The sequence below is a fragment of the Rosa rugosa genome, chromosome 7 (assembly GCF_958449725.1).
Source record: "Rosa rugosa chromosome 7, drRosRugo1.1, whole genome shotgun sequence".
Classification (NCBI taxonomy): Eukaryota; Viridiplantae; Streptophyta; class Magnoliopsida; order Rosales; family Rosaceae; genus Rosa; species Rosa rugosa.
This window is the reverse complement of record NC_084826.1, coordinates 34,050,537-34,069,305: the sequence shown is the minus strand read 5'-3', so window position 1 is coordinate 34,069,305 and position 18,769 is coordinate 34,050,537. Positions and strand designations below refer to the sequence as shown.

At 37.9% G+C, this 18,769-nt stretch overlaps 2 long non-coding RNA genes across 2 annotated transcripts; both read right to left on the bottom strand.

Annotated features, from left to right (window-relative positions):
• Window positions 1-239: 239 nt before the first annotated feature.
• LOC133720126 (uncharacterized) lies at window positions 240-830 on the bottom strand. Its single transcript, XR_009851700.1, has 2 exons — window positions 653-830; window positions 240-575 (listed from the first exon to the last, which is right to left on the bottom strand). It is a non-coding gene; the product is annotated as an uncharacterized LOC133720126 (long non-coding RNA).
• An 11,812-nt stretch (window positions 831-12,642) lies between these two features.
• On the bottom strand, window positions 12,643-14,851 carry LOC133723752 (uncharacterized). Its single transcript, XR_009853245.1, has 4 exons — window positions 14,820-14,851; window positions 13,813-13,899; window positions 13,072-13,113; window positions 12,643-12,689 (listed from the first exon to the last, which is right to left on the bottom strand). It is a non-coding gene; the product is annotated as an uncharacterized LOC133723752 (long non-coding RNA).
• Between the last annotated feature and the right edge of the window lie 3,918 nt (window positions 14,852-18,769).

Here is an 18,769-nt window from a genome sequence, read left to right as displayed (position 1 = left end):
TTTTCCCTACTATGACACATAAACTGTGTCCTCAAAAGTGCAAAATAAGTGTCCTTGTATCCTTTAGAGGACAATAAAACGTGTTCTCATGTCAATAGAAATGTGTCCTCTTTTCCCTACTAGGACACATGAATGTGTCCTCAAAATAAAATGAAAGTGTCATCCTTTGCTTGTAATTAAGGACTCATAATCTGTGTCCTTAAAAGTTGAAAACTATCCAAAAAAAAAATTATCCAAAGCATCTGAAAACCACCAAAAGGACTATATTACTTACTAAAATACATTAATATACATACAAAATAAGTCTGAAGCGACTACAAAATGAACTAGAAAAAATAACTTAATGAATACTCTACTAATTTTCTAATCTTCGGTCAATAGATGATTCTCTTCCTCGTCAAGTCTTTCCAACCATTTCTGTCCAAGATCACATCCTGCTTTTGCAGCGATCTGAAACCGCTCTCTTGCCATTCCTGCCTGGTCTCTTACAATGCTTTCCGCATTCTTTCTTGCCTTTCTTGTTAAAGAACCCCTTTTCGAAGTCAAGTTCATCACAGATTCTGGGACTTCAACACCTAAGACATGAAAATATGTTATTAAGACTGAAAGTTCATGACATGGGACGGAAATATAAGTTCTGACTGCAACAGACCATTATTTCTATTTGAAGAATCACCCTACATATAGATCCATTTTTGGCAAGAACTTAACACATTGCAGTTATTCGTTGGGAATCTTGACGACTATTCTACAATAACATAAAAGAAGCATGGTGGGGAAGAAGAGACCTTGAAGAAGAAGAGACCCATATGCTATAGCTGCATCAGCATGTCCCCGCATATATTAAAATAAAGAGAAAATTTCGCAAACAGTACATCAAGTAAATGCCACTAATAATTCCTATACATAAAGCTCCAAACCAAATATTTTGGTACACGAAATCTGAAACTCGACCCACTATCAGTACACGACGTCAATTTTTGACACCAAAATGTCCATTATGCCCTCAGTTCTTTTTTTTTTTAAATAATTTTTTTTCCTGTTATTTTTTTTCCTTCGTTTTTTCTATTATTTTTTTTTCCTTCGTTTTTATCTCTTTCTTCTTCCTTCTTCCGGGCTCACTCCCTCGCTTCCAACGCCGCCCTTGCCCTCCAATTGGTGAGATTTATGGTCCTACAGCTTATATTTGTAACTCAGCCAATATTTAGTCATGTGAAAAGAAAGAAAGAGATAAAAACGAAGAAAAAAAATAACTGAAAAAACGAAGGAAAAAAAAATAATAGAAAAAAAAATTTATTAAAAAAAAAAAAGAACTGAGGGCATAATGGACATTTTGGTGTCAAAAATTGACGTCGTGTACTGATAGTGGGTCGAGTTTCAGATTTCGTGTACCGAAATGTTTGGTGTCACGACCCTGTGACCCGTCAATATCGATCACCATCTGTGATCAGTCACCATCTGTGACTCAATATCGATCACCATCTGTGATCCGTCAATATCGATCACCATCTGTGATCATCCAACTCATCACACATATTCCACCAATACATATATATATCACGCAAATATATATATATACATGGTCATCCACTCGGGAATGCCACTAATACCACTATAGTCACAGTTAATCCCATAACTCCAAGACAATATGGTAATTAGGCTCATAACAAATATCGTGAGATTTACTCACCTTGAATTTCCCGCTGCGTCTTCAATATAGAACAAAGCAGCTGCACCACAGGACAACCATCCAAGGATACTTCGTCAAGTACCTAATCACAATCGGTTTCCACTTAGTAACAATTCACAAACGATTTAAGTCCGAAACCTCTGTTTTGAACTAAAATCCCCAAAGTGACGCCAATCGAGGCGAAACCACATCCGAGACCTCCCAAGTCTCTGGAATACTTCTACGATCGATATGCCAAAACCACAAGTCGATCGGATGCTCGAATCCTCACAGATCGAAGCATCGAACGGTCCGAAACCGTAAAAATCACAACATTCTCATATGATCTCCAAAAATTACAAACAATATATCGAAATGCTCGTATTGACGAGTAGATCGAAATCAGGAACAAAAACTATTCCTGAGGTGGCCGGAAACCACCGGAAAACACCACCACAGTGGCGGCACCGCCGCCGGCCCAAAGTCAGAATTTGACAAAACTCCCAACACCAAAGTTCTTCATCTCAACCCCAATTTCAACTTTCATAACTGCACCAACGTCCAAATATGAACCAATCGATCGAATTTTACCTTAGAAGCCGACGGATCCGATGAACCCTAGTTTTGAATTCGCTCCAATTCGATCTCCACAAATGAAATCGATGCAAGCCACCTTGGGGGAAATGATCTACATCCCTTGAAGTGCAGAATCCCTTTTGGAACCACCGCCAAAGGTGGCCGGAGCTGGGAGAACAAAGATCGGCGAATAGAGGCGATTCCGACCTCTTCTCGGGTTTTTCTCGACGTTGTAGCACGAGCTGCAGCTCGACCCACCCTCGATTGCTTCCACAGACGTGTAGAGGACAGCAAGGCGAACACAACCCACCTTGGATCGAGTCCTATGGTGGCCGGAGGAGGAAGAACGAAGCCGGCGAAGTGGAATGTGCGACGCAGGCTCGGAAGAGAAGTGACCGAGCTCGGGTTTCCATTTTGGGAAATCTGGGCTCTTTTGCAATTTCCGGAATTTTTTGTCCTTTTATACCAAAATGGAAAGTTTTTCCGAAGCCCATAACTTCTCCATACGAACTCCGATTCTCGCGTTCCGCATGTCCACGAATTCATATCGACGTGCTCTACAACTTTCGTGAAGGAAGTTTTCGGAGAATCTCAATGTATCAAAAGTCAACCTTAGCAACCCCCCTAAAGTCATACTTTTCGAATAAAATTTCGTCCGAAACACTTCCGCTCCGTCCACGAGCCACGAAACCATCCAATACCCACAACTTAAATTCCGGAAAATCCTTGGAAAATAAATACGAATTTCCGGGGCATCACATTTGGTTTGAAACTTTATGTATAAGAATTATTAGTGGCCTTTACTTGGTGTACTGTTTGCGAAATTTTCCCTAAAATAAAAGAACATTTCAAAACAGTGCAGTAGTTGATGCGTGTATGAAATCGTATATATACTTGGTGGCTTCTCTGGATAATCTTTGTCATAGAACAATTTTAGTTGATATATGCGTCCTTCATGAACAGTCTGAAACAAATTCAAGGAGCAAACCATGAGCATTTTCAGGTTTAGGCTAAACAAAGCCATGATAACCAAAAGTTCATGCTGATAGAATAAAGTACTGGGTAATATAGTCACTGATCATGTCGTGCATTGAACTAGCAATTATAACAAACCAATTTGACCAATCATTTATGCTGACAAGTAAATATGGAAAAATATGGTATATGGTTCAAAAAAATTAATCATCATTTAGCAATCACATAACATATGAAAACTCAAAATACCATTTAACTTAGATAAAAAAATCCCTAAAAAATGTCATCATAAAGTGTTGATTCAAAAATCAATGAGAACAAAACACACAAAAAGAAAAACCAAGAGATTTCACTTGACTCATTCTTGTCTTTCCCATCCCAAAATGACTTCTTGTGATCATTATCTCCTCATGACCAATAAGAGCATCCACCTCAATATCACAATGAGAGAGGACTGTTGCCACAATTAGCCAGAAAGTTAGAGTGGGTTGATGCCCAAATCAACCAGCAAATGGAAATGGGGTAGCTGCCAAAATCAAGAATAACTGTGGTTTCCTTCAAATTTGATACACAAATTTTAACTTTTAGGTGGTATATATATATATATATATATATATATATATATATATATATATAGCTGGTATATTCCTCTATCTTTATGTGGACAAATAGAGTCTTACTTTTGTTCATATCTCCAGTTTTAAGATTACTAGCAGTACATTATGACACATCACAAAGTGGGAAATCTAACTTCTAACATGTGGACGTGATACGCTCAAAGCAAGCGCATAATTTAACCCTGAAATGTCATTAGTAGTATAAAGTAAATAGGGATCGTTCTATTCCGGGGATTGAGGGTACACCTGTCATTGTCAAACAATTAAACAATTAAAATTAAAACAAAGTATAATATTCACACATATACACTATTTACGAAATAGGGGGGTATTTTTGATTTTGGTTTTTTCGAAAATAAAACTAAGTTAACAAAACAATTAAAATGCAAAAACATAAAAATACAAATGGAATGCAAGAACAAAGATCCAAGTCGAAACTCATGATTAAAATTGATTCAAGTTCATCATTGTTCATCATAGTCATGCAAGAGGAGTTGATCATGTGAAACGTTAAAAGCAAACAATTCCCCATATTTTACTTTCAATGCTAATTAATCTAAGTGAAAGCACATAAACTAATCCTATCAAACATGCATTCAAGCCCTAGAAAGCTAGTCAATCATACATGTTTAACGCAATAAGCACCTAGAAAGGCTATCAACTCGAATGTGCAACTTAGTATGAAAAAGTCCACCTAATTGCAATCTTCTTTGATTAAATTCGGTTTTTGTACAAAACCTTTACTACTTATTGATTCAAGAACACAAAACCAAAAAGTTGATCCATGTTCTCAAATTCGTAGCAACATTCACATAAAAACCCTAAATGTTTCGAACCATTCAAGATTATCATACAAAAGATTTCTATCATGCAAATTTAATCAAACACTCACACAAAAGCAACCATAAATCGCAATATATGAATCTGAAAATTAACAATTAATCATAAAATTTCAGAAATCAACACTTGTTCAAACATGTGTGTCAACTAGGGCAAAACCAACGAAAATACAAAGCAAAGTTACAAGGAGAATCGGATTACACCGTGATGAAGGTGAGATGAATGAAGTGATGATGTGGTCTCTTGAATTTCGAAAGCAATCTTCAAGGTGGAGGATGGATGGTGTTCACGGCTTGTCTTCTTCTTCCTTGGCCTTGCTTGCACTTCGTGGTTGCCCTAGAGGATGGAGAGAAGCACGGCTAGGCTAGAGAGTTTTCTGAATTTTTCTCAAGTGTAAAACGCAAAGAAGAGGAACCCTCAACGTTGAGAAGAGGGGAGTATATATAGGAGACGCATCCTTGCTCTCCAAGCCGTGTAAACCTCTTAATATCCCATGGAATTAATCTGAAAATGCCACATAATTTCCTCCAATAATAGCTTGCCAAATAAGCCCTATGACATGGTTCAACCAATCACAAAACTCCATTTTAATTCCCTAATATTTTGGCCGAAATATATAGAGATATATTCTGATTTTGTAGTTCAATTTCGGCCAAACTTCCTTAGAGAATATAGGGAACGAACCTAGACTCCTTTTTGGCCGTTTCTTGGTCTCCACACTTTGGCTTTCCTTAAAACTCTCCCCTAGAATCTCTCTTGGCGTCATCCTCTAGGGTTTCACGTTAATCCCCCTCTTTTCTCTCTTAATTCTTCACGGCAACAACACAAAATAATTCTCCAAGAATATTTCATTCCAAGAAAATCTCCCTAGAAAATCTCCACCGAAATCTTCTTTTATATTTCTGATTTTCCACGGCAAAACTCCTTGTTTCTCTCTTGCTTTGGACGGCAAACTCTCTCTAGGGTTCTTCATTGCGTCACAAACCCTAATTGCATGGGCTTTATGAGCCTTTGATCCATTTTGCCAAAAATCCACTTCATTCTTCCATTTCTTTTTCATGGTAACGTTGGAAACTTCATTTGTAAGCTTTCCTCCCTTTCGCAGGGTTTCCTGGTTGAAGCAGGAAAACTTCTTTTCTTCATTTCTGCTCATTTCTGTGGCTCATTGTTCTTCATTTTTGCTCCCCTTGATGTTCGCAAGCTCCTCTTTCCATTTATGAGTTCATTTCCACTTTTTAGCTCGGAGGTCCTGAAAATAGAAACTAGTAAGAAAAATAGAAACTTTCCTAAAATGAAAAATGGCAACTTTCCTAAACTGAAAATGGGAAACTTTCTAAAAATGAAAAATAGAAACTACCGAAAATGGAAACTTACTAAAAATGATAAATAGAAACTTTCTACAAATAGGAACTTTCCCAATCGAAGAATGGAAACTTTCCTAAACAGAGTTTTATTAAGGAAATAACGCAAGAAATGTAGGGAAATGCAGTTAAAACGTCGCATTAAAATGCTCCTATCAGGACGCAGCATAAGAGTTGCATAAAAGGAACTTCAAAATGTCTAATAGATGAGATCAAGGCAGTGTAGTCAAAAGGTTTGGGCTAAAGTTCACAGAAAACATAAACAAAAAGGTAGAACACATGCTTATTCTAAAACGTACATTTACATTGTCCGTATAACAAGTATACTGTACGTTCTCTTATCCAAATATGAGCAATGTTTCAATATTGCACATTCAAGCCTTCATACTAATATTCTCTCATGCAGTTCCTGGTTGGCATGCCATTATGTTTTGACACCAGAGCCAACTTATATCAGTTGGTACTTGCTTATTCAACTAGTTTATTCTTAAAAAAAAAAAAAAAAATGTAAAACAAACTGGGGTTGAAAAGGAGCTGATAGGAGCATTTTAATGCGACGTTTTAACTGTTATTTCCTTGTATTTACTTAGTTATTTCCTTAAATAAATCCTTTTAGTTAGGAAAGTTTCTATTTTCCATTTCTAGCAAGTTTCCATTTTAGTTTAGGAAAGTTTTCATTTCTTGTTTTTAGAAAGTTTCTACTTGTAGTAATAGTTTCTATTTTCAGGTCCTTGGAATAAATGAGCTGAAATGTACTCATAAATGGAAAGAGAAGCTAGCCAACGTTAGAGGGAGACAAAATGAGATACAAAGGGTTGCATAAATGAGCATGAAATGAAGAAAAGAAGCTTTCCTGTTTCAACCAGGAAATCCTGTCCAAAAGAGGAAACCCTGCCAAAACGAGACATTTGAGTCAACCAAGAAGGGAAATCAGAAAAGTGAAGTGTCATGGCGTGAGAGAAGCTTCTTGAAGACCTTAGAAGACGACATGGCAAGGAGGTGATGCAAGATGGCCCAAGAACTCTCTAGAATAAATTGAATTTTCGGCAATGGACAAAAGCCCATGAAATTAGGGTTTTGTGATGTCAAGAGATATTTTTGGGATGCCTTGAGTTGTTTGCCATGAAATCCTAAGAGGAAGAGAGAGAGTTGGCGTGAAAAGCTAAGAGGAAATCAAGGGAGAGATTAAAGGGAGATTTTTATGGAAGGAAATATTCTTGGAGGAGATAATTTTGTGTGATTGCCGTGAAAAGAGAGAGAGAATGTGTGATGCCAACGTGAAAATCAGAAAATATCAAGGAGATTGACGTTGGAGACTTTCAAGGGAGACTTTTAAGGAAAGAAGATATGTGTGCACCAAGAAAAGGGTCAAAACGTGTCTAGATGCATCCCTAAATTCCCTAAAGGAATTTTGGCCGAAATAAAAGAGAAAAATCAGAAAATCTTCATGGAATTTTGGCAACCATATATTAGGGAATTAATTTGGAGTTTTGTGATTGGTTGGATGACACACCAAGGCTTACTTGGCATTCTACGATTGGTTGGACCACATCACAAGGCTTTCTTGGCATCATACCATTGGTTGAAGTGATGTGGAAATTTCTGATTGCTTGGAGAGCCTTAGCCGTGCCCCTATATATACTCGTTCATATTTGACGTTGGGGAGGTTCCACACTACACAATTTTCAGAAATACTCTCTCCATAAACGTCTTCTCCTCCTCCATTCTCTAGTTCGGGTTCTGCAATTTCAAGCAAGGGAGGAAGAAGGAAGAAGAAGCCGTGAGCATACCCTCCATAATCCACCTTGAAGCCGTGAGTTTTGAAGATTGGTTCCAAAATTCAGAGTTCATCAATTCGAGTTCTTCATCACCATCTCCATTCACGGTGTAATTCGACCTTCAACCTTGTAACCTCTTTCGGTTTTCCTTGTTTGAATTTGTATGATTCTGTTCTAGTTAACATAACGTTTGAAACAAGATTTTAATTTCGAATTCTATGATTGAATAAATTTCAAATTCTTATTATTGTGATTCTTAAGTTGCTTATGTGAGAATGTTTAATTAAATTTGTTTAATCGAAATCCTTTGTGTGTTAATCTTGTGTGGTTCGAAACATATAGGGTTAATATATAATTGTTGCTAGATTTAAGAACATGATTCAACTTATTGTTTTGTGAACTTGAATCAAAAGTAGTAAAGGTTTTGGACAAAAACCGAATTTAATTGAAAAGGATTGCAATTAGATGGATTTTTTCATACTAAGTTGTACACTTGAGTTGATAGCCTTTCTATGTGTTCTTCATGCGTCTAACATGTTATGATTGCCTAGCTTTCTAGAACTTGAATGCATGTTTGATAGGATTAATTTTCGTGCTTTCACTTAGGTTAATTAGCATTGGAAAGTAAAATATAGGAAATTATTTGCTTTGAATATTTCACATGATCAACTCTTTCTCATGACTTAAGATGAACAATAATAGGGTTGAGTCGAATTTGATTATGAATTTGGTTTCGATCTTTGTTTCATATGTTCCATTCTTGTATTTGTGTTTATAAATTTTCTTTATTTTGTTTCTTTTAATTTTCGAAAACCAAAAATCCAAAAACCCCCCTTAATTTTGTATGTTACGTCCCGAACCTAAATTTATCGGTTTACTAGTCATTTGGACGGTAAACGACAATTACTTTCACTTTTTACTCTGTTTCGATACTTTTAGTGGCCCTAAAAGTTGACTTTTTGTTCGGGTCAAAATTTGAGAAAATGTTCTTCATGAAAGTTGTAGAGAACATTAAACCGAGCGCGTGCATATGTGGTACATAAAAATCGGAGTTCGTATGTGAAAGTTATAAGCGAAATACTAAAGTTACTGTTCATGTGGTAAGTTTCTATAAATAGCCAAGTTACTGTGGTAAGTTTCCATTTTTGGAAAACTTACCCAGCTTTTCTCTCTCCTCTCCCCCGATCCTTTCTCTTCTTCGGCACGATTTCTTCCTCCTCCGGCCACCCCACGATGGAATGCGGGCACCGGCAAGCTCGCCTCTTCATCCTTGTCACGCCTGTGGTGGTGTTTTGCGGTGACTCGACCGGTGGAGCTCGGAATTGAGCCGTGAAGCTTACTGTAGCAGTTTTGAGTCAACGCCGATATTTTCCGATTCCGGCAGTCTCCGGCCACCAAACTGGCATCGAAGGTTCGGTTTTTGACATAGATCATTTCCCCTAAGGTCTTTCATTTCAATTTGCAGTGAAGAGGTCGAATTAACAATTTCAATTTCTAGGGTTCTTGGAATTTCTGGAAATTTTTGCACCGGCCGGTTTCAACTGTTTAAAGGTAAAATTGGGATGTGTTGTAGTTGAGAAAAATGATCATGTGTTGAGTAGGTGCTGCTGTCAAATTTTGGTGTCCATTGGAGTTGGTGGCAGTGGCGGCGGCTGTAGCGGCGGCTAGGGTAGCTTTTTAATTTCAATTTCTGGCTAGTTAAATTCTATAATTATCATAGAGCTTGTATGTGAAGTTTGGTGAATTTTGGAGGAGTTTGGAATTATTTGTGAATTTCCGAAGTTTGAAGTTTTGTGATTGAATTGTGGGAAATCTGGCCGTCGGATTTCCCTTGTTTTCGTTGTGGAATATGTAAATTGAGGAATTGGTGTTGCGGAAGAGATTTGGGTTGAATTTGAGAAGTAATGGAGATAGGGATTTTCGGGTTTCATTTAGGTTCGTAATTATTTTATCGGATTGCCGTTTACGGAAATATAATTGTATACAGGGCAATGTCGTGAGCTACGGCTAAATGAAGGAACTCGTTTGCGTGGTCGCCCAATAGTACTGTGAGTGGACTTTTGTTTTTAAATAATGATGAATGCATTTATTTCTTAAAGTTTGCTCTATTTAATTATCATATTACATTTCGAGCATATGATTTAATTTCGGAGATTGATTTCACTTTATCTCATATAATTTCTTTCGATTATGATTTGTTTCCGAAGTTGGTTATGATTTATAATCCTATTTGACGAATTATTTATTTCCGAGGTGATTTCCGGAATTATACTATTTATATTATGTTTCTATTCGTTGATTTGAGATTTTATAAGAGATTTTCGAAATGAGATTTCGATGGAGTTAGTTTTTATATTTATTTATCGACCTTCGATTTTGGCTTTGGGAATGCCTTGATGATGATCTAATTATTCTTTTAGTGTGTGGGACACGCTGTTGATTTATGTGACTTTTTATCGAGAATTTCCGGGTACGGTTGGGAATCGTACCCGTGTTTTTGTTTTATTCGCGGGACTTATGGGGAAGCCTTACTGATTTTCGATTTTCGTATGATTTTAACCCACCATACCTGGGTCGTCATATTTATTGCTAGCTAGCCTATTAGTACTCCTCCCTGCTTACTATGTGTTCGTGGGTGAGTAAGAGCAGAGCATGGGATGCTCCAGAGTGTGGGACACTCCGACCCGAGCCTGGGAGGCTCCCTTCTTTCGTATGGTGAAACTTCTTCCCCTTATTTTATCGTTGCTTGACTAGCGGGGCTAGTCCGATTTTCACTGTAGCCAGCGGGGCTGGTCTTATCTTCTTGAGAAACGAGATTTTGGTTTTACGATATAGTTTTCGAATGTGGTGACTAGCGAGGCTAGTCGATTTATCGTTTTGGAATTCTTGGATTTAAAGCTAAATGTGTTTTTCTAATTGTTGCATGCATCGGTTTTTAATGAAATAAATGTGGGAAAGTATGAAATCCTTTTTTTCTTTTAAATTGTTTATTTTTGTCCACTCATGCTAACGTTTTTCGTCTACTTTCCCCTGGGTCTTTCAGTTTCTAATGCCCAGTTTGCAGGCGAATTAGTGGAGGTCAAGCGTACATGACATTTGAGGCATAGTTGTCACTACTTCCGCAGTGTAGGATCGCTTGATCCTTTACTCTTCTTTTTATATCCCTATGTATAGTAGTATTGCTCTGATAACCTTTGGGATTAGTATTTTTGAGTTTTGTGTTTTGTGAAAGTGGAGTTGTTGGTAATTGGGAGCAGGGTGGCTCCAGGAGTATAAGATTGGTTTGCTTGAAGTGTTTTTGTGTGTTTTACAAGTTTTTGGGTAGTCCATTTTAGGGGTGACTCTGCCGAATTTTTGGTAGAGCTATCCCTAAGGTGGGCCCCACAGGGCCACCTCGGATTTCAAGGTGAAATTCGGGGCAGGTCCTGTCATTGTAAATTTGTATATACTTTATTTTATTTTTGTAAATAAAATACTTTGTTTTAATATTAAGGGAAAATTTCGCAAACAGTACACCAAGTAAATGCCACTAATAATTCTTATACATAAAGTTCCAAACCAAACATTTCGGTACACGAAATCTGAGACTCGACCCACTATCAGTACACGACGTCAATTTTTGACACCAAAATGTCCATTATGCCCTCAGTTTTTTTCTTTAATAATTTTTTTTTCTGTTATTTTTTTCTATTATTTTTTTTCCTTCTTTTTTTTCTGTTATTTGCTTTTCCTTCGTTTTTTCTGTTATTTTTTTTCCTTCTTTTTTTCTGTTAATTTTTTTTTTGTTATTTTTTTTTTCCTTTGTTTTTTCTGTTATTTTTTTCTATTATTTTTTTTCCTTCGTTTTTTCTGTTTTTTTTTTTCCTTCGTTTTTATCTCTTTCTTCTTCCTTCTTCCGGGCTCACTCCCTCGCTTCCAACGCCGCCCTTGCCCTCCAATTGGTGAGATTTATGGTTCTACAGCTTATATTTGTAACTCAGCCAATATTTAGTCATGTGAAAAGAAAGAAAGAGATAAAAACGAAGGAAAAAAAAAAGAAGGAAGAAAAAAAAATAACAGAAAAAATGAAGGAAAAATAATAATAGAAAAAAATAACAGAAAAAACGAAGGAAAAAAAAAAATAACAGAAAAAAAGAAGGCAAAAAATAACAGAAAAAATGAAGGAAAAAAAATAACAGAAAAAAAAATTTATTAAAAAAAAAGGAACTGAGGGCATAATGGACATTTTGGTGTCAAAAATTGATGTCGTGTACTGATAGTGGGTTGAGTTTCAGATTTCGTGTACCGAAATGTTTGGTTTGGAACTTTATGTATAAGAATTATTAGTGGCATTTACTTGGTGTACTGTTTGCGAAATTTTCCCTAATATTAATTGTTTAATTGTCCTACATTGACAGGTGTACCCTCAATCCCCGGATTAGATCGATCCCTACTTGCTTATACTATTGATGATATTTTTAGGGTTAAATTATACGCTTGCTTGTAGCGTATCAGGAGCTTACAGATTCTGCAAGTTAACCAACTTCCCAAGCTCAGGAGGAACAGTCGTTCTAGAAAACATGTTAGTCTCAAGGTTTTTGAAAACATATTCTCCTTTTCATCAAAGCAGTCTAAATCAAACAAAAATTGAACTTTGATTTAACAAACACAATGAAGAATTAGATGGAGAGAGAGGCAGAGCATACAAGTATTTTAGAGTGCTGATGTATCCCAAGAAGGCAGAGATTGGTCCAGTTAAGTTGTTCACATAAAAGGACCTGCAGTTTTCTCAAAGTCTTAGTTAAATCATTATAAGTCATTATTGCAGTTTACTCAAAGTCTTAGTTCCCATTCACTCAGTATATTACCACTAAGAAAATTCCTCGTGAGATCACTGTAAACAAGGCAAACATATTAGTAATAACACTAGTATTTGAGAAAAAGTAAATATTTTCAGATAGTCTCATAGGATGATAGCAAAGAGTTTGGCCAGAGTGGGGAGAAGGTCTATTAAAAATTAGATAGTCTTACTGTAAAAATCATAATAAATTATTCCACAAATTTTCTTTGACAAGCATGAGATCTACACATTTATTCATAATTCATAAGGTGTGGATCAGTGTCTGTAGTTGGCACAGAGAGAACAAAAAATCATTATTTTGTTTTGTGGCTCCTAACAAGATAAGCACATATATTTGCTTCTATAGGCCACTTGTGCGGAGGGAACTTGTGAGCAACTAGCACAAAGTTATTGCAAGAGAGAAACATCAGCACACCTTGTCCTTCTTCCAATTTCTGACTCCACTGAGTTTTTCTATCTGCAAAACCACCGAGGCATCTTCATTAGTCCTTCAGAGATTAGCGTAATTTTGACGTCGCAAATAAATGAGATGTAGATTAGGTCATGGAGAGCAAGTCTCCTCGATGGAGTGATTCATTCAAGCCTAATCACACAAATGAAGATGATATGCACAAGTGAACATGCAATAGTCCTCGATGGAGTGAGTCATGGGAGTTCATCTGCTATTCATACTACTACAAAGAATAAGCTTTGACCATCACTATTGGAAACTAAAGTGAGCCAGACCCAAGACTACTTGAATCTTAAATGCTTTAAAGCTTATACAGTTATACCTAATAGTAATTCATTTCACAAGGAGGTTGCACTAGGGCTTACATACTGGGAATGCAAATCATCCCTCTGTTTTAGTAATAATTAATAGAGATGGAGAGCATAAAGTCTATAGTCTAATTAAAAAAAGACCATGCAAGCAACATCCCTAAACGTAAAAAAACTGGACTATTATTTCACTACAAGCCAAAGTTCTCTTGGATTATTTAGACATAAAACAAGTAAGAGAGATTCAAATTTAACTATCATTCAAGTACTGGAGGTCTGCAAATCTACAGCCATTCTGATGTTCAATATAATGTCTCAAACCACAGAGGAAGCATTTCCACATACAAGTTTTACTGCATATCCTCAAAGTTAATGAAAAACCTGACATAATTCTTACCTTGTAGGACCTCTGATCAGGAAGTTTGAAGCTGAGAATTGCCTTTAGGCCAGGAGCAGGTTGATCAATCGTAAGAGTGGTGAGAAACTGTCAGCGAAACAAACCATTAGTCAGCTGACTTTTTCCTAGAAATGGATGTACAGTTTATAAATATTTCCACCACTCAACATACGGATATAGCTTATAGAAATGCAAAAGATATAATCACAAACAAGAGAGAGGAACAAAATATTATCCAGAACTAGAAGCTGTTCTATGCATCAGAATGAATCCAGTAGCAAGAAGAATGAAACCAAAAAAAAAAGAAAAAAAAAAGCAGATATACATGACATCCTTTGGTGCACTATTCTGTTTCTATATCAGTTGATGTCTCTTGGAAAACAGTAAGATAAAAATGAATAAGCTGTTCTATTTACATAGGTACAAATTGCAGACATGAAACAACCTATCTTTAGGCACAAGCAACTTATATTAACCCCAACAGGACATGGGAGCAGATGTCATAGTCCATGAATATTGAGAGTAGATACTGACTTTATAGTACTAGAGTTACTAATATAGATGGGCATGGTACTAACTTTCTAAAACTACCAAAATTGAGATTTCAGTCCATCGTTTCTACAAAATACCAGCAGAATTGGAACCCCTGCAGACCCTTTCAATCAAACAAAGTCCAAAACTATTGTCATGTAATAGAATTTCTAGCTGCCAATCCATATAATAGAAGCTACTATCTATTCAGCTAATTGAAACACCAGCCTCTTGCTTTCCTTAGCAGCAAGATTCTGTGCCAAAATATGACCAATATGACAAGAATTAACAATAGATAAACTCAAAAACCTAATATTTATGTAGCATTTCTATAACTATTTCTTGAAACTTCCATCAAACACAATGTTTTCTAATATGAACGGACATAATGAATACAACCCATCAAAATAAATAGAATTTTCATCTAAAATCATACTAAGTGAAGCTAATTACAATTACATGAAGAAAATTCACACCTATTCAGAAGGGTTGACTTCAGTGGCAACATGGAATTGAGACCTGCTCTTCTTCCCATGAATTCTTAACCCCTCTATAAAAATTCGTCCCACAACTCTCCCCTGCAAATCAAGAAAAACAATAGCATATCCTTATCTAAATCCAAAATGGCAAATCAGAAATTCAAAAGATTTCCGGATTCGAATACTAAACATGTATATCAACAGAGGCGAGATCTAACAAGTTACAAACCTTAAGCAAATTAACCGGTCGTGCATAATACGGGGACAAAAACCGATGTTGGTTTCTGGCTAGGAAGTGCCCGGAGATCAGCCATCACCGAGTGACAGATCCAACGATAACTAATATGGCTATGCAATTACAATTCCAATTGAATTAGTTCAAATTTTTCGTTCAGTTACTTCAACTGAAATCAGAAACAGTACGAAATGAACTATTAGACCTAGCCAAAGCAAGAACAATTAGTTGTACAGATCTGGAATGAAATTGAAGAAACTAAGATAGAAAGTTACCGGAGGCGAGAATGGTCTTCAAGTCCTTGGCGGAGAGGCTGGCATTGCCGCCCAAAATAGCGAGCAAATATGCGGCAACAACCTTCATCTCTACTCTAGCTAAGTCTCAGACGCGGCGGTAGATTGGAGGCTCTGATAGAGCATGCGGGTTTTCAGCAGAATTTAGGTTTATATACAGAATGGTTTTGTGCGGGAAAAAGAAGTGGGAAGTTTAACTTTTGGCAAAAATATTTCGGCGGGCCAGCATAAGTTTGCTCCTGTTTTTTTTTCCCGTCCTTATAAGGTTATTAGGACACTATGATAAATATGTGTCCTTGTTGGGTGTCCTTATATCATGGTATTGTAGTAGTGTGGGGTCTGAAAAGCATATGTCACAGATGGTGACAAGTCACAGATGGTGACAGGTCACAGATGGTAATAGGTCACAGCTGGTGACCAACGGTTGGTTCTAAGACCAGACGGGGTCTGAAAACCAAGAGTCACAGATGGTGACAGGTCGCAGATGGTGACCGATGGTTGATTCTAAGACCAGATGGGGTCTGAAAGGCATATGTCACAGATGGTGACAGGTCGCAGATGGTGACCAATGGTTGGTTCTAAGACCAGACGGGGTCTGAAAACCAAGAGTCACAAATGGTGACAGGTCGTAGATGGTGACCAAGGCAAGAAATAGGGAATCACTCCTTTGGTCGGGCAAGTGGGTACGATCAGCTAGAGAGCTAGTCTGTCTGCCATTATAGCTTATCTGGGTAACAGTCGAGGTTGCTGGAGACTCATAAGTATGTAGCTTGAAAGAGAGTCTCGAGAGTATTCTCTCTTTTATTGTCTAGATGAGACTTGATGTGCTTATTGATGGTTAAGTTAGCAAATAGAACATTGTCACAACGGTGACTTAAGTTGTCCCTTCGGTGGAAAGGACATGGAATGTTAGAAGGAATCATAGTTGCATTGTTTCCTTAAGCTGATTTGTTTGAGTTGTTGATTGATGTTCATGAGTTACTCATACGAGCTTTCACAAGCTTACCGAGTTTGTTGTGTAGCAACCCGGTGCACCATTCAAACGGTGTAGGGGTTAATCCTGCAGGTTAGGATAATCGGGGCTGAAGTTGAGGTAGCTTGTTGGTAGCAGAACGGGTGGGAAGCAAATTTTGTTGGCTTTGCCATTGTTATGACTTCCGCTATGTAGTAAGCTCTGAGGAGCATTTACGTTTTATTTTGCTTAAAGGGAATTGTGGGTTCAGGGCATCAATATGTACTTGGTTTAAAGGAAACATGTCTCGATGTATTTTGTATTAATGGCTGAACGATCACGCATGTATAATTATGGGATTATATATCGATTTTTATTTGTGTTAAAAATCAGGGGCATGACTGTTTGGTATCAGAGCGTAAGATATATATTTAGTGACAATCAATACTCCTCGAGTGATGGCCAGTTTGCAGTGGATCCCCATCTTATGCTCTTCGGTATTGATATAGTCATTGGGTATATAGTGAGCGTTGGAATGTGAGACGTCAGAGAGTATAGGCTCGGTGATGTAAGTGTAGGAGCCTTTGGTAGCTTCTATGAGTTAAAGACTTTTGAGGAATGATGACCTTTAGTTTTAACTCGAGATTGACGTAAGGGATGGAATTGTATCCTCTGACATGGTGTTAAGGTTGATTGAGTCATAGCGTTGACTTATACTTGTGTTTGAGAGTTATACAGGTATTAACCACATGTTGCTATGCTCCTTAGGTGATGGATTAGCAAGGAGACAGAGCTAGGGGTCGAGGTAGACCTAGAGGCAGGGGTAGGGCCCGAGGTAGGGGCAGAATTCCTCCTCCTGTTGAGGAGATGTTTGAGAATGATGTCGAAGCATCGAATGTTGAGCTGCCTGTTCCACCTGTTGTGGAGGTTGTGGATGTTGTAGATCTCTCTTGTTTGTCGAAGTTGGTAAAGGAGATTTCGAGGCTGGGAGGAGTCCCATTTCAGGGAGGTACAGATCACATGTTGGCAGATCATTGGATAGAGAACATGAAGACCTACTTTGAGATGGTCGTTTGTGATGACATTGAGAAGAGAAAGATTGTGGCATTTATGCTCCAAGGTAATGCACGGGTATGGTGGAGCGGCACACAGAGAGTTATGGATGTGTCCACCATGACCTGGGATGGTTTTGTGGAATTGTTCAGAAAGAAGTACTTTCCACCTTCAGTGAGGGAGCAGTTGGAAAATGAATTCATCTCGTTAGTCCAAGGGACTAAGAGTGTGAGGGATTATGAGGCTGAGTTCTCAAGGCTGTATCGGTTTGTGAGACAGATCGATGCTGAGAGTTTAGCTTTGAAGTTTCAGCGAGGGCTAAATGCTTCGATCTGGCGCGATGTCGCTGTTCTGGAACTGAGGACGATGGAGCTCATTTTCGCTAAGGCTATGGCCATTGAGCAGGAGAACCTGACTTTCCAAGAGTAGGAGTCGGCCGAGAAGGACTCGCGAAGGAAGGGAAAGGCAACTGCTGAGTGCAGTGAAAGGACAGATGATCAGGGTGGGTCCTGGAAGCGCATGACTAATCAGCAGGATCCAGCTAGGGAAGCAGCTGCACCTACTAGGGTTGCACCTAATAGGCAGGTGGCAAACCAGAAGTGTTTCAATTGTAATGAGATGGGCCATGTTGCTCGAGCTTGCACGAAACCGAAGGACTTGGCATGTTTCACATGTGGCCAGACAGGGCATTTCACAAGGGATTGTACCCAGCAGGGCGGTGGGGGACAAGGGAACCAACAGAGGCAACTGCCTCAGGGGCAGGCAAGGGTGTTTGCTATTGGTCAGCAGAATACCAGGGTAGAAGGTACCTTATCTATTTCGGCTTGGATTGCTAGAATGATGTGTGATAGTTGCGTACTTCTTTCCGTATGTTGTATTGGGCTTTGCCTGTTAGCTATGGTTAGACTTTTGAGTGTGGTATGTTGTGTGATGCATTCTTCTTGTTGTGGTAGTAGAAAATCTATACCACTTTGATTTTGATTACAATGACAGGTGATGATTTTTGTGTGGGGCAGGTGGGGCTAAATCTTAGATTGATTTTGTGTCCCAGGATGGGTAGACACTTATTGAGCTTTGATGCATAGGCTTTGGTTGATTTGAATTGAATGACGGTTTCATTTTCAATTCTTGTGACGTAAGGGTTGCATTATCGATGAAGTGAGGCAGATACTATTGTGATAACATGATTCTGGACTCTTGTGTGATCTGCATGTAGTGCTGCAGTCACAGAGTTTTATTGGGTAGTGTATGAGGATGGGAATTCATAAAATGATTGGGTTACCACGAAGTGGCGTGGGAACGATTCCTACTGTTGTGATACTAGGTGAGGTACCTGTATCCATTATTGATCGAGGTAAGTTGTACTTTGAGATGAAGATATTTCTTGTTGAGAATGAAAATTGGATTTGAGCTT